The sequence below is a fragment of the Halichoeres trimaculatus genome, unplaced genomic scaffold (assembly GCF_033239565.1).
Source record: "Halichoeres trimaculatus isolate MK-OKI-2021-1 unplaced genomic scaffold, fHalTri1.1 fHalTri1_scaffold_10, whole genome shotgun sequence".
NCBI classification, from domain to species: Eukaryota; Metazoa; Chordata; class Actinopteri; order Labriformes; family Labridae; genus Halichoeres; species Halichoeres trimaculatus.
Window position 1 is genome coordinate 37,241,723 of NW_027437187.1, and position 13,456 is coordinate 37,255,178.

Here is a 13,456-nt window from a genome sequence, read left to right on the forward strand (position 1 = left end):
TTCAACCTGTGGCTCTGGAGCCTCATGTGGCTCTTTGACTCCTTTGCAGTGGCTCCTTGTAGCTTTAAAAAATATGGTTGAAATAAAGATTTTTTTTTTCAAGCAGAGAGAATTGATGATTAAAAACGCAAGAACTAAATAAAATCAAGCCTTAACATTTTGTGTGATTAAATATGCAACACTTCTTGGAATAAAGCTTTCAATTTTTTGAGTTTTTTTTGCAATTAAAAAAAAAAAAAAAAATATATATATATATATATATATATATATATATATATATATATATATATATATATATATATATATATATATATATATATATATATATAAAGTTAGGAAAAAAATCAAAAATATTTGGAAGATTTTGCAATTTTTTAAATTTTTTGCTTTTTTAAAACATTTTGAAATAATTTTACAATTTTCTGCAAATAAATGAAATTTTGATTAATTTTTGAATTTTTGCACATTCTTTAAATTTCTTTTTTCTTTTTTAAAAATTTTGCAACTTATTAAAATTTCATTAACTTTGCAAATGTATAAAGTTTATGACATTACAAATTGTAATTTGGAAAAAATATTTGAAAATTTATTGAAAGTAAAAAAAAATAAGACATCACATGTACAAATTTATCAACACAATAAACTTCTGGTTTAGATAATTATTCACTAGATTTTTACTTTTTTAATTTTTTACACTTTTTTGTCCTCATTGTGAAGATAAAGTAGAATTTTTTGTCTTAATGACTTTAATTCAGGTGAGCTGAGGCTAAACGGCTCCTATGTAAGTTAAGGTTGCAGACCCCAGTACAATCCCATTAAAAACAAGAAAGCTTTAATAGGTAGTCAAGCGATGTGAGGATGTAATCACCAAAAATGCATTTTTTACCTTAATAACTATAATTTGATGGATGGTAATTTTAGTCCCTAAACCAAATTTTGCATTTACAAAGTAAAAACTGGATTTAGAACACTGACGAACACTGGTGTGGTTTAGTGTAAAGTGTGACCCTGTTAACTGGCGACCTTCAGCTGAAAACAACAGACACTTTTGGCTCAGCCGTTAGCAGTTAGCAGTTAGAAGTTAGCAGTTAGCGCAGTCATTCTTAACTCCAAAACACCAGTTGCTCTGTAATGGTCACTGAAGAGGAGTCGGCTCCATGGTGAGCATCGTCTCTGACCACTGAACAACCCGACATTTTCATGCTGCACACAACTTGAATTTAGCGTTTAAAGAATGTAAGCTGTAAAAAACTTCTTATTTGTACAAGTTACTTTCTCATAAAAACAGGATTTTAAAAAACATCCAAGTGAACGCAACATGCCACCATGCACCATCAAAGCTCTGACCTCTTAAAAATGTTTTCAGTAAGAAAATAAAGATCAAATGAAAAAATGATGCATGTTAGTGAGCAATGTCTCCAGCTCCAGCATTTAAAAACAACTCAAAGTCATATCTCCATCAATTAAATGTGGTAAAAAGTATGACTTGCACACATTTCTGTGTGTAGAAAATGAATCAATCCATATCACACTTGCATGTTGACACAGCAGCCAGTAGATGGCAGTCTGGAACCACCGAGCATGTGTCACATCAAGCCGTACAGTCATAACAAACCCCTAATTATGGCTCTGCTGAGTGACATCAGATTAAGCAGGCTGGAATTACCCTGCACGCTGAATAATTGATCACACGCTGAAGCTTTTTGTCTTGATGAGTGTCACTGTTACGGCTCATGAGTACGACTGAGTGGGGAGCTACTTACAAAAGCGGCGTTTCCTCCATAAGTACCCAGAGGAGCTTTTTGGAGCCACTAAAAGGTCCCTGAAGCTCATAGCTGGCTGTGTTTCCACTGGTGGTCTTAACCCCTGTGGAGAGACGCCACATTAGTCTGCTGAGGTAAGGAAAACGCTCACCTGACCCCGTTTGGACACTGACTGACAGCATCAAGTCCTCCCATTCTTCAGTTAACATTTATACACAGTAACACACTCAGACATGAAACCACTGAGCGCTCTGTGTGTCCTGTGAATGCTGTGATAACTCAACCAATCATAAATCTTCAGTACGTCCCCTGAAGCCTGTCCTTTTGATGTTTTATTCAAACCTTAGTCCTTATGGTAGAAAACACAACATAACGCTGAGACCCGCTCATCTGTGGGACAGTTTCCTCCGGAGGAATCAGGCAGAAAAACAAGCAGAGCTGAAATATTAACTAATTGGTACCAGTATGAACAAATTTCTGTGTCTGTGATTATTTAGATAATAAATCAATGTTCAATTACTTTTCTGGAAATGTTTGCCTCCCGTTTTTATCACTGAAATAGAATAAATTGAGCATTTGGACATTTTTTAATTAAAACAAGGTGATCAAAAACTGCACCGCTGTTCCTGAGAAGAATCTGATAGATGCTCTTTCTCAAATATGCCAGAAAAAAATGAGTTATTGTGAAATAACGGTAATTTTTTGTTGTGGTGATGTTTGTAACCGTGAGTGAGGAGGGAACACAGTGGATATGAGACTCTGCTGAACATTGAGATGTTACACTGCAGGGGGCGCAGACTGTCTGTGCTCCAATCAAACCACTGCTCCAGCTGTGGTAATTAAAAGTTAACTGAAACAAAACTCAGTTTATCTTTTTCTCTGTTTTAAAATTGGCCAACACGCTGTAAAAATCATCAGGTGGATGGTCTACGCCATGTGGAGCAGAAAGCCCGTCCATGTCATGAGGAGCACAGACAGCCAGTCAGTGCCACAGTTCCTCAGGTCATCTGCATGGATTTTACTTAAATAATGTTCACCATGTGCACTAGGGGTGAGGGTTGGAGGGTTAGAGGTGGAGGGTTGTACACTAATATGTGTTTGTTTTTGTGAGTTTATGAGGTGACTTTTGATTATTATTATTGTATTTTTTGTTTGTTTGTTTGTTTTTGCCTTTGCCAAGCACATTGTGTTGCCACTGTTCTGCGCAAAAAGTGCTTTTAAAATAAAAATGGATTAATTGATTGATTAGGCACAGCCAGCAAGTCTATACCATGTGGAGTGCAGCCAGTCCATGCCACATTGAGCACAGACAGCCAGATTGTGCTATGTGAAGCACAGATAGCAAGTCTATGATATGTGGCACACAGACAGCCTGTCCATGCCACTTGAAGCACAGACAGCCAGTTTGTTCTATGTGAAACACAGACAGCCAACCTGGGCCATGGGAAGCAGAGACAGTCAGTCCATGTCACATTAGGCACAGACAGCCAGTTTGTGCTTAGTGAAGCACAGACAGCCAATATGGGCCATGTGGAGCCCAGACAGCCAAGTCCATGCCACATGAAGCACAGACAGCCATTCTATGCCATGTGGAGCACAGACAGCCAGTCCATGCAACATGAAGTACAGCCAGCCAGTCTGTGCAATGTGGAGCACAGACAGCCAGTCCATGCAACATGAAGCACAGACAGCCATTCTATGCCATGTGGAGCACAGACAGCCAGTCCATGCAACATGAAGCACAGACAGCCATTCTATGCCATGTGGAGCACAGACAGCCAGTCCATGCAACATGAAGCACAGACAGCCATTCTGTGCCATGTGGAGCACAGACAGCCAGTCCATGCAACATGAGGTACAGCCAGTCTGTGCCATGTCAAGCAAAGACAGCTGGTTTGTACCATGTAGAGCACAGGCAGCCTGTCCATGCCATGTGGCGCACAGACAGTCAGTCTGTGCCATGTGGCGCACAGACATCCTGCACCTCCTGCAGTGTAATATTTCACTGTACAGCAGGGTCTCGTATCCACTGTGTTCCCTTCTCACTCACGGTTACTAAACACCATCGCAACAAAATCTACTTTGCTGTAAAATAACGGTTAAATACTGACAGCAGGGTTGGCACTTTTATTTTACTGTAAACTTTTTATAGTGCTGTATTTTAACACAATAGGTTTTTGACATTTTTTACTTGAATTTACAGTTGTTTGTTACAGTGTAGCAATGAATTTGTGAGCTGCATCTCTCTATGAAATTATATCTGAAAAAGCTTGAAAGTTTGACCCTTATGTGAAATTTGACAGATATTAAACCACAAACTCCTGTGATATGTTTCCATTTCACCAGCTTCTGAAGCTTGATAACATGATAAATTTACAGAGACCGAGTCCTTTCTGCACCCCACATTTGGCTTTTCCCCAATGGTGCCACGCGATCATATTTTATTACTGTCAGCAGAGGATTTTGGGTTTTGTGTTAAGTTATTCATGCTGATATCCAACATTTGACACACGCTCTACACTCCCGTCAGCTGCTGTGACACCCCGCCAAACGCTCCCTCCTCTCAGAATTAATAAAAAGCGGTTTTGCCGTGTCACTTCCCTTCCTTTTCACTCCCAAACAATCCCACGAGACAAAGCGGGAGGGGAGGGGGGGCGGTGTCGAGGCTTGAATCGGAGTGGGAGGCTACGGGCACATGGGAGTAGAGCTAGGGCTTTCCATCTTCCTCAACGTGGAAATTATTTATTGCTATTCCTGCTGTGTGTGTCTGAAAGTTTAATGTCCCCATGAAAAGTGGCTTTACATGCAAATGTGGGTGTAGTGTGTGTTGTTGGCCTCTCCTCTCCCCTGTCGGTTGCCTCTAAAAGCTATATGAACAAGGCAGCCCAGACCAGCTTGTTCCACATGACTTCCTCTGCTACACTATAAATAGATCCATTTACATTGCATTTCATGGCTGAGCTCTCCCTCTCAATATTTCAGAGGGCCACCAGTAAATTGACCATTAATCATTTATTGCTCACTAGTTGTTCGTCTCATTTTGCACAAAGAATAAACTCAGATATCACAGAGAATGTGGTTAAAGACGTTTTGTTGTGTATTTTCAGCCGTCATCCGTCTTAAAACCTGCTGTTTGATAAAGGAAATGTGACTCCTCTGGTATCTAACACGTGAAATAGGTGTTTTGGTCACTTAAGCATCATGTGATTTGCCCTTGTCAGCAGGTCAGCGGTCAGATGACGGCACCAAGGGGAAATCTTTCATCTGTGAACACCTTTAGAGAGGTAAAATCTTTCTCCTGACTGGATTACACTCCTGGGTATCAGCCTGTTATGACCCAGGGCTGTAATTTAAATTGTGCAGCTCATGTTTTGTGAACAGCAGCATAGTTTCCAGCAGCGCCTGTGAAGAAGACATAATGAGAACAGGCGACAGTGAGGAAGTGACAATTTTTGTGCTGCTGAAAAAGAAGTACAGACAGACCTCTGAATTAAAATGCATCATGACATGCTGCTGAACTTTCTGCTCTGTTTTGCTCACAAATGCTGCCCCAGCCTCTTGTGATGAATACTAAGTGTTTGCTGATGCTCATGAGCAGGAGTCTGCATCCTTTACTTTCATAGGAGCCATTTTCCCTCAGCTCACCTGGATTAAAGTCATTCAGGAGACACAAAATCTACTTTATCTTCACAGTAAAGACAAAGAAAGCGTATAAAATTCTATACATAGTAAAAAACTAGTGAATAATTTTCTAAATTCAAGGGGGGTGTTATAAAACTGTACATATGATGTCCTAGTTTTTATTTTAAATTAAGTCTCCATTTTTTTAAATGAAAAATTTCCAATAAAAATGTCATAATTTTCAAATGTTTAAACATTTAAAAACAAAAATAAAATAAAATAAAATTAAATAAAATTTGCATTAAAAAAAACAAATAAAATAAATGTATTAAAATATGTGATTGTGCAAATGCCAACAGCAATACAATAATTTATTAAATTTGAAGGAATTAAAAAAAAACATAAATTTCAGCCATTTGGGAAATTTTTTAAAACATTTTAAAATTTTAAAAATTTGCAATTTTCTTTAATATAAAATCAATTTTAAAAATGTGATTGTGTAAACACCAATGAAATTTCATTAATTTACAAAATTTGCAGAAATTCAAAAAAATTTTGAAAATTGCAGCCAGTTGTGAATTTTTTTAAAACATTTTTAAATTTCAAAAAATTGCATCTTTTTTTTTTAAAAAAAAAAGAAATCAAATAAATTTGAAAAATGCAACTGAGTAAATGGCAACAAAATTTCAATAATTCACAAAAATTTCAGAAATAAAAAAAAAATTGAAAATTGCAGCCAGTTGTGAAATTTTTAAAACATTTTAAAACTTCAAAAATTTGCATCAAAAAAAGGGAAAAAATTAAAAATTTGATTGTGCAGACGCCGACGAAATTACAATAATGTACAAAATATTGCAGAAATTCAAACAATTTTGAAAATTGCAAAAATTTGCCAATTCCTCAAAAAATTTGGATTTTTTTCAAAATAAAAAAAAGGAAAATAAAGAAATGTGCAAAAAATTTTGCAAGAAATTGCAAAAGAAAAAGAGCCACATGAGGCTCCAGAACCAGAGATTGCAGACCTGTGTTCATGAGGATGGAGTGGTCATTTTTGAGTACCTTGCAGTGATAGGGAATGTTGACATTTTTGATTATGTAGTAAAATAATTATTTAAGTGCCAGAATAATCATAAATGTATCGATCAGTTTGATAAGTATGGAAAACATGCCATTAAAAAGTAGCAGAGGCCTAGTGTTAGCTAACTGAAAAATATTATCATTTAAGACAAGTAGCTGCTCTTTGGACCCATTCAAATGGCTGCCCCTAGCATGACTTCTAGCTAGTAATTTTAAAAACTGACATTGATTTTTTTCCTTTTTTAAGTTCAAAAGCAAATGAATACTGTAGTATTTAGTATATAGCTAAATTAGAATCCAACCCCTACTTGCAAACATTTTTGATTCATCACAATGAGAAAGTAAACAGCAATGTAAACAATATAGTATGTTAGCAAAATAAATAAAGGAAAACTACTAAAAATGTTAGCTAGCTGCTGTTAATGCAATCTGACAGCAGTGTCATGCTGGTTAGCTAGTGGTTAAGTTAGCAAACATTAGTTGCAGTAAGCCAATGTTAAAGCTGAAGAAAAATCACTGATTTGTTGGCTAACTGGTGGTAATGCTTATTGTCTGTAACGTTGTGCTAGCAAGAAGTGATGTTTGCTTCTGACAGTCCTTATCTTGTTTGTTGTTTCTTTTTACCCAGAAACAATAAAATCATGTTATACAATAAAAAAATGCATTAAGAACACTAATAATGTTAGCATGCTAGTGCTAATGTTAGCTGACAGTCATGTTATGTAAACTAGACAGCAGTAGATGTACAGTGGCTAAATGTTAGCTTGCAGTGGTTACAGTTAGCCAAGGTGTTGGCTGAAAAAAAAAATGTGGCTTCAGCTAGCTTGAAAGTAGTCATGCCAGTTTGCTAAGTATAATGTTAGCTTACAGAAATTCTCATTTTTATTTTATTTTATTTATCATTTTACTCATTACATGCTGTGGTAGCTGCAGTCTGTGGCTAAATGTTGATTCCTGAATCCAGACTTGATCTCAGAGTCATGCTAAAGTAACCATATAGTGTTGATTTAGTTGGCCACCAGGGGGCAAAATGACTTCAGCTGACAGAACGCAACAATGTGTGTCATTACACTATTTGCTCTGTTGTTTACATAAATATAAGTACAATATTTACCCAGCTTTTAGCTTTATTTTGGTTCCTTCTCCCCCTTCTTAAAGGTTTTCTTTACCGATATTGTTTGTTATGTGTCAAATCAAAATGTATGCTAAAATGGTTAAAAAAAATAAGATAAATAATTAAAAGTTAAAGCTCTTATTGCTCTCTCTAAGGTGTGAGAAAGCCTTTCAGAGCAAACATATGGTTCCTCGTTTAAAGAGATGATACATTAAATTAACAAGCCTTTATTAGGCGCATGAAACCGAGAACTTGACTTCCAATTATTCTGTTTTGTTGACAGTTTCTCCCATTCACACTGACATCGTTAAAAATATGCATCGAGGCGTTTACACTGATCTGTGTAAGGGTTATGTAAGCTCTGAAACACAGCCACGTCTCCTCACTTTGCTCCCCGGCTCTGTCACATCCACATCCTACATCTCAGCTGATTGAGGCTTGATGTGGCCGCACGTCCGCGCGCTGCCGAGGCCGTGCTGACTTCCTGTTCACGATATGGGAGCAAGCAGTCAGTGTTATCGGTCCCAAGGCGCAAATTTCAACAGCGTTTTTTCATCTTTGCTGTTGTTCTTTCTGCAAACTCAAGATGAGATGTGTCCCAGAAGGAAAACTCATTATCTTCCCCTACCTGTCACCCGTCTGAGCCGACTGCAAGCTTGAAATTATCTTTTTTTGCTATTTTTCCTGTCAAGATTCTGGCACATTAGTCTCATTAGTTGCAAAAACAAGTCGTACCACCTCCAAGAAATGTCTTTAAACGCCTGCATTTCCCTGAAATAAGAGCAGATTCCTCCCTCTGTATGTGATGATGGAAAAACTTCCTTCTGGGGTTGACTCTGTGTTACTGTATTGCATCATGCCTTGAGATTTGTTTATTATGTAATAGTCTAAAAACAGACCATAACAGCCCAGGAAGGCCTCAGCTTGAGTAAAAATAGAAAGGCAGGAACAAAACGATCCGGTTAAATTTAGCAACACCACCCCATCCTCTTCTAAGAATAGCTGCAGAGATGTTTCACATTCAGCCTGAGACTACGCCTGGTACGTGCCAGGATGTCGTATCCCTGTACTTTCTGAGTGGAGTGGACAGACGCTGCCTCCTCTTGAGCCTGTCTGTGTTTGTGTGCTGGCTGCGGGCTTTTTGAGGTGCATGTCATCAAAATTTTACTCACTATTCCTTATTCCATTACTCATCAGAGCCGGTTTCAGCATGCAGGCATCTCTTAGCTGATGAGCTTATTAAGGGGAAGCAGGGGAAATAAAAACTGGCAGAAACGGCAGCTCGGAGACACGAGTGGCTCAAAGAATCAGCTCAAGTGATATTAGATTCATGCTGAGCTTGTTAAAGTCTGCTTTATTGCTCTTGAGTCTTGGGGCTCCATGCTGGGTGGTCCCCGAAGTGAGAGGAGCTTCGTGTGTGAGTCCCTGAGAAGTGCAAAGTAGGACCTTCACTTTTTGGGGTCAGATAAGACGAAGAAATCTGCAAGTAAATAAAAAGAAATCAGTTTCTTTTTGGGGGGTTTGTACATTAGAGAAAGGCCAGAGTGAGGCTGCTGTGTAACGTATGATATGATACCACAAATCACATGCCTTTCTCTTGAACGACCATTGTCTGTTCAAACTTGAGAGTCTATCAATAAAATGAAGAGCCAGGTTACGTTAGCTCTGCTTGGTGAGGTTGGAGTTGGTAGATGAGCTCTGGTAGGACAGAACCAGGATTCACTAACGTTACACGTTACAGACATGTCTCAGAGCACCGGGCTGTGAGGAGAGACAAATATAGCAGCTGCTAAACTACGCTACAAACTGACAAAGTTAGCTTGTTGTCATGTTAACCTAAGGATACGTCAGAGCACTGTGCTGCCGATAGCACTACAAATAGCTGGCTACTGCAACATTTGATTGTTATCACATTTCAAACCGTAGCGCTACGTAACTGTACTGATAAATACCTTACCTCAGTGTCTTGTGTCCAGTGGAAAGTTGTTTTAAACAAATAAAATTTGTTTTAAACTGATCTCAATTTACTTGCAAAACGAACACAAATTTCTTTTTTTTTTTTCAATTTCTGCAATTTTTTTGAAAATTATTTAAATTTAATTTTTTAAATTAATTTTGCATTTTTTTAACACTTTTTTTGAAAATTTTGCATTTTTTTAAATGACAATTTTCCATTTTTTGCATTAAAAAAAATAATTAAAAAATTTTGAAATTTCAACATTTTTGAATTTTTGCAAGTTTTTGCACATTTTCTAAATTACAGTTTTTCTTTTTTTAGATTTAAATTTATTTATTTATTTTTAATTTTGCAACTTTTTATATTTTATAAAGAATTTTTTATTAGAATTTATGACATTACAGATTTTTAATTTTTTAAATTATTTGCACATGAATTAAGATAAAAAAAGAAGACATCACACGCACAATTTTATAAACACAAAAACCATCTAATTGAGAGATTTATTCCCTTTTTCTCAACAATGTTAATTTTACACCTTTTTGACTTTATTGTGAAGGCAAAGTAGGTAGTAGTAGTACTTGCAAAATAGAAATAAATTTATTTTTAGTTTCAATTTCTGCAATTTTTTGCAAATTATGTTAATTCATTTTTTTTAATTAATCATGCAATTTATTAATTTTTTTCATTTTTTGCATTAATTATTTTTTGTTTCAAAATTTTGGAATTTTTGCAAGTTTTTGCACAATTTGTAAATTGCGTTTTCTTTTTTTATAATTTAAATTTATCTTTTTTTTAAATTTGCAACTTTTTTGAAATTTCATTAAGTTTGTAAATTTAAAGGATTTATGACATCACAAATTTTTCATTTTTTAAAAATATTTGTATATAATTAAAAATACAAAAATAAGACAAAGCAGGGCCATTTTTATAAACACAAGAAACTTCTCGTAATTATTCATTTTTTACTATGTTTAAAATTTTACACACTTTTTTGTCTTTATTGTGAAGATAAAGTAGATGTTGTGGCTCCTGAATGACTTTAATCCAGGTGAGCTGAGGAAAAATGGCTCCTATGAAGGTAAAGGTTAGTAAAAGTTAATACTTTTGTCCTACCAACCTTTTAACCTACCTGCCCATCCACCTACCATCCTATTTCCCTGCCTCAAGTCCCCCTTACCTGTCTAACTACCAAATCCTACCACATCTACCAACCTGCAGACCAGAGCTTTCAGAGGCATGCCGGCCCCTGTTGGTGAGAAACATGCTGGGTCATAACCAAAGTAAATCTGTCCTAATAGAGAGAAACAGGCGCGTCTGCCTCAGCGAGTCAAACATGCGCTCTCCAACAACTCAGTTAAATCTAATCCCTAAAAGCCTGGAGTCCTGTTGGTTGGTCGTAAACACATTAGTGGAGTCATGATGTCTCATAACGACTGCAGAAAACACAAAGAGAATCAGATTAGCTCTGTTATTGATAACTGCAGAGACAATGATGTTTTATTCTGCCATCACAGTCGTTAAGCTCTCTAACAGCTCCGGGTTCAATAAAGACCAATAAGAGGAAAAGTGCCCGCGGTGAGCGTAACCTAATTTTAGCTTTAATACTCTGATGGAGAGTCTCTGAAATCATTTCAAACCCACCACCCTGGAGTCGTTTCCAGACGTAGACGTGTGACTCTCCCAGGTTGAATCTGAACTAAGTTCCCAGCACTATCTTCTGACCATACTGTGAGATAAACAGGATTCATGCTTTCATTTATTGTTGAACAAGACTTTCCTCACTGTGAAACTGAAGGTTGACTAATGACAACATCACTTCGTCAAAGAGCAGCTGTAGAGCTTAGAAGAGGAGCATGTGTTTCCTCTTTGCACTCCTCTTTCTTGAAATACTACTCCACCACAGCGAGCCTCTGATGAGTGGGGTGTCAGGTTTGTGGCTCACAGTGCCAATTAAAACCTCTGATTATAGCTCCGAGTGGGAGGAGACCATACAAATATAATAACTCAAAATGAAGTTAAACGTCATATAAATATAAAATAATAGAGCAGGAAGCAGAGAGTGCTCATTATAATCTGGGACAGGACCAGAACTTGAAGGAGAAAGAAGAAAGTCTACCGGCTGTAATTAGCACACTGTCACTTGTTAGAAAGCAGCCCACGCTTGTAGCGCGTCGGATCGCTTCCCAGCAGCATCCACCGTTTGTTTTGTTGCTATTTTGAAAGCGAGTAACATCTGTGCCGGGGGATAATACACGAATGGCTCAAATCCAACAGAGAAACCCTGCACTGTAACACATTACTGTAGATTAATGAGGAAATTTAAACAGTAACTTCCTGTTAATTACTGCCCTGTGAAAAACTTCACTGTAAAATAACAGTAAACGTGACGGTGTTTTGTAACCGTGAGTGAAGAGGGAACACAGGATATGAGACCCTGCTGTACATTGAGATGTTACACTGCAGTGGGCACAGGCTGTCTGTGCTCCACATGACACAGGCTGGCTATCTGTGCTCAATGGCACGAAACAGCTGTTCATGCTTAATGGCACACACAGAAGCTTGTCTGTGCAACACATGGCATTGACTGGCTGTTAATGCTACATATGGCACAGGAAAGCTGTCTGTGCTCCATGTGGCATGGACAGGCTTCCTGTGCTCATCTACCTGTCTGTCCTCAACAGCAGAGAACTGCTGTCTGTGCTTGACATGACAAGGACTGGCTGTCTGTGCTTCACTTGGCACAGAATGCCTATCTGTGTTACACATGGCATGGACTCAGCTGTCTTTGCGCCACATGGCATGGACCGGCTGTCTGTGCTCAATGGCAAGGAACGGCTGCTCATGCTTAACGGCACACAAAGAATGCCTGCCTGTGCTACACATGGCATGAACAAGGTGTCTGTGTGCAGTGGCAATGGACAAGCTGTCATATGAAGCATTGACTGGCTGTCAATGCTTCATATGGCACAGGAAAGCTGTCTGTGCTCCACATGGCAAAGACGGGCTTACTGTGTTCCATGTGGCATAGACAGGATCCTTTGCTCCACCAGCTGTCTGTGCTCAATGGCATGGAAAGGGTGCCTGTGCTCAGCATGGCACAGACTGTTTCTGTGCTCAATGAAACAGAATGGCTGTCCATCAGTGGCGGACTGGGACTGAAAAACAGCCCTGGACTCTGACTCGGCCCAACAACAACAAAGGGACACGTCCCCTGCGCGCCCCTGGGCAGCACCAGCCATTTTGGTATTCTCGAACGTCCAGATGACTAATCCGCCCCTGACGTCATTACTTAAAAAAAATAAACGCTCCAACCACTGGCCAGTTAGGGTCTGGCATAGACCGGCTGTTCAGGAAAAGTCCCAAATTTCCGAAGGCCTGCCGCCCCTGCTGTCCATGCTTAATGGCACAGACTCGCTGTCTGTGCTCTACATTACATGGACTGGCTTTCTGTGCTTTATATGGCATGTACCTGACGATTTTAACAACGTGTTGGCCAATTTTCAAATAGAGAAAAAGAAAAACGTTCATACACTGTAAACCAATATAAAGTGTTACACTATAAAAATGAATTACAGACATGCACAGCAAAATGACAGGAAATTACCGGACATTTCTGCTGTCGGTATTTTAGTTTTTTAACTTTACAGTGACACTTTTTACAGTGTTCCTATCAAAGAGAAGAGGCCTCTGTTCACACACGTCTCTTCCTGGGTCTGTCTGGAAACTACTGAATAAAATATGGAGCTCAAAAAGCTTCATGCAATCCTTTTGTGCTCCGATCACGCTTTTTTATATGGATTATGAATTTGGAGGTCTGATTTCCTGCACCGCTGGAGCACATTGTGCCACAATGTTCCATTATTTCCGTCCCAGAAAGTCATGTACTTTCTTTTTTTTGACACTCCTCACAACACTAAATAA

General features: G+C 38.2%; 1 pseudogene; it reads right to left on the reverse strand.

The window, feature by feature from the left end:
• Nucleotides 1-13,456, reverse strand: part of LOC141796310 (copine-8-like) — a 149,103-nt pseudogene that overhangs the window by 442 nt on the left and 135,205 nt on the right.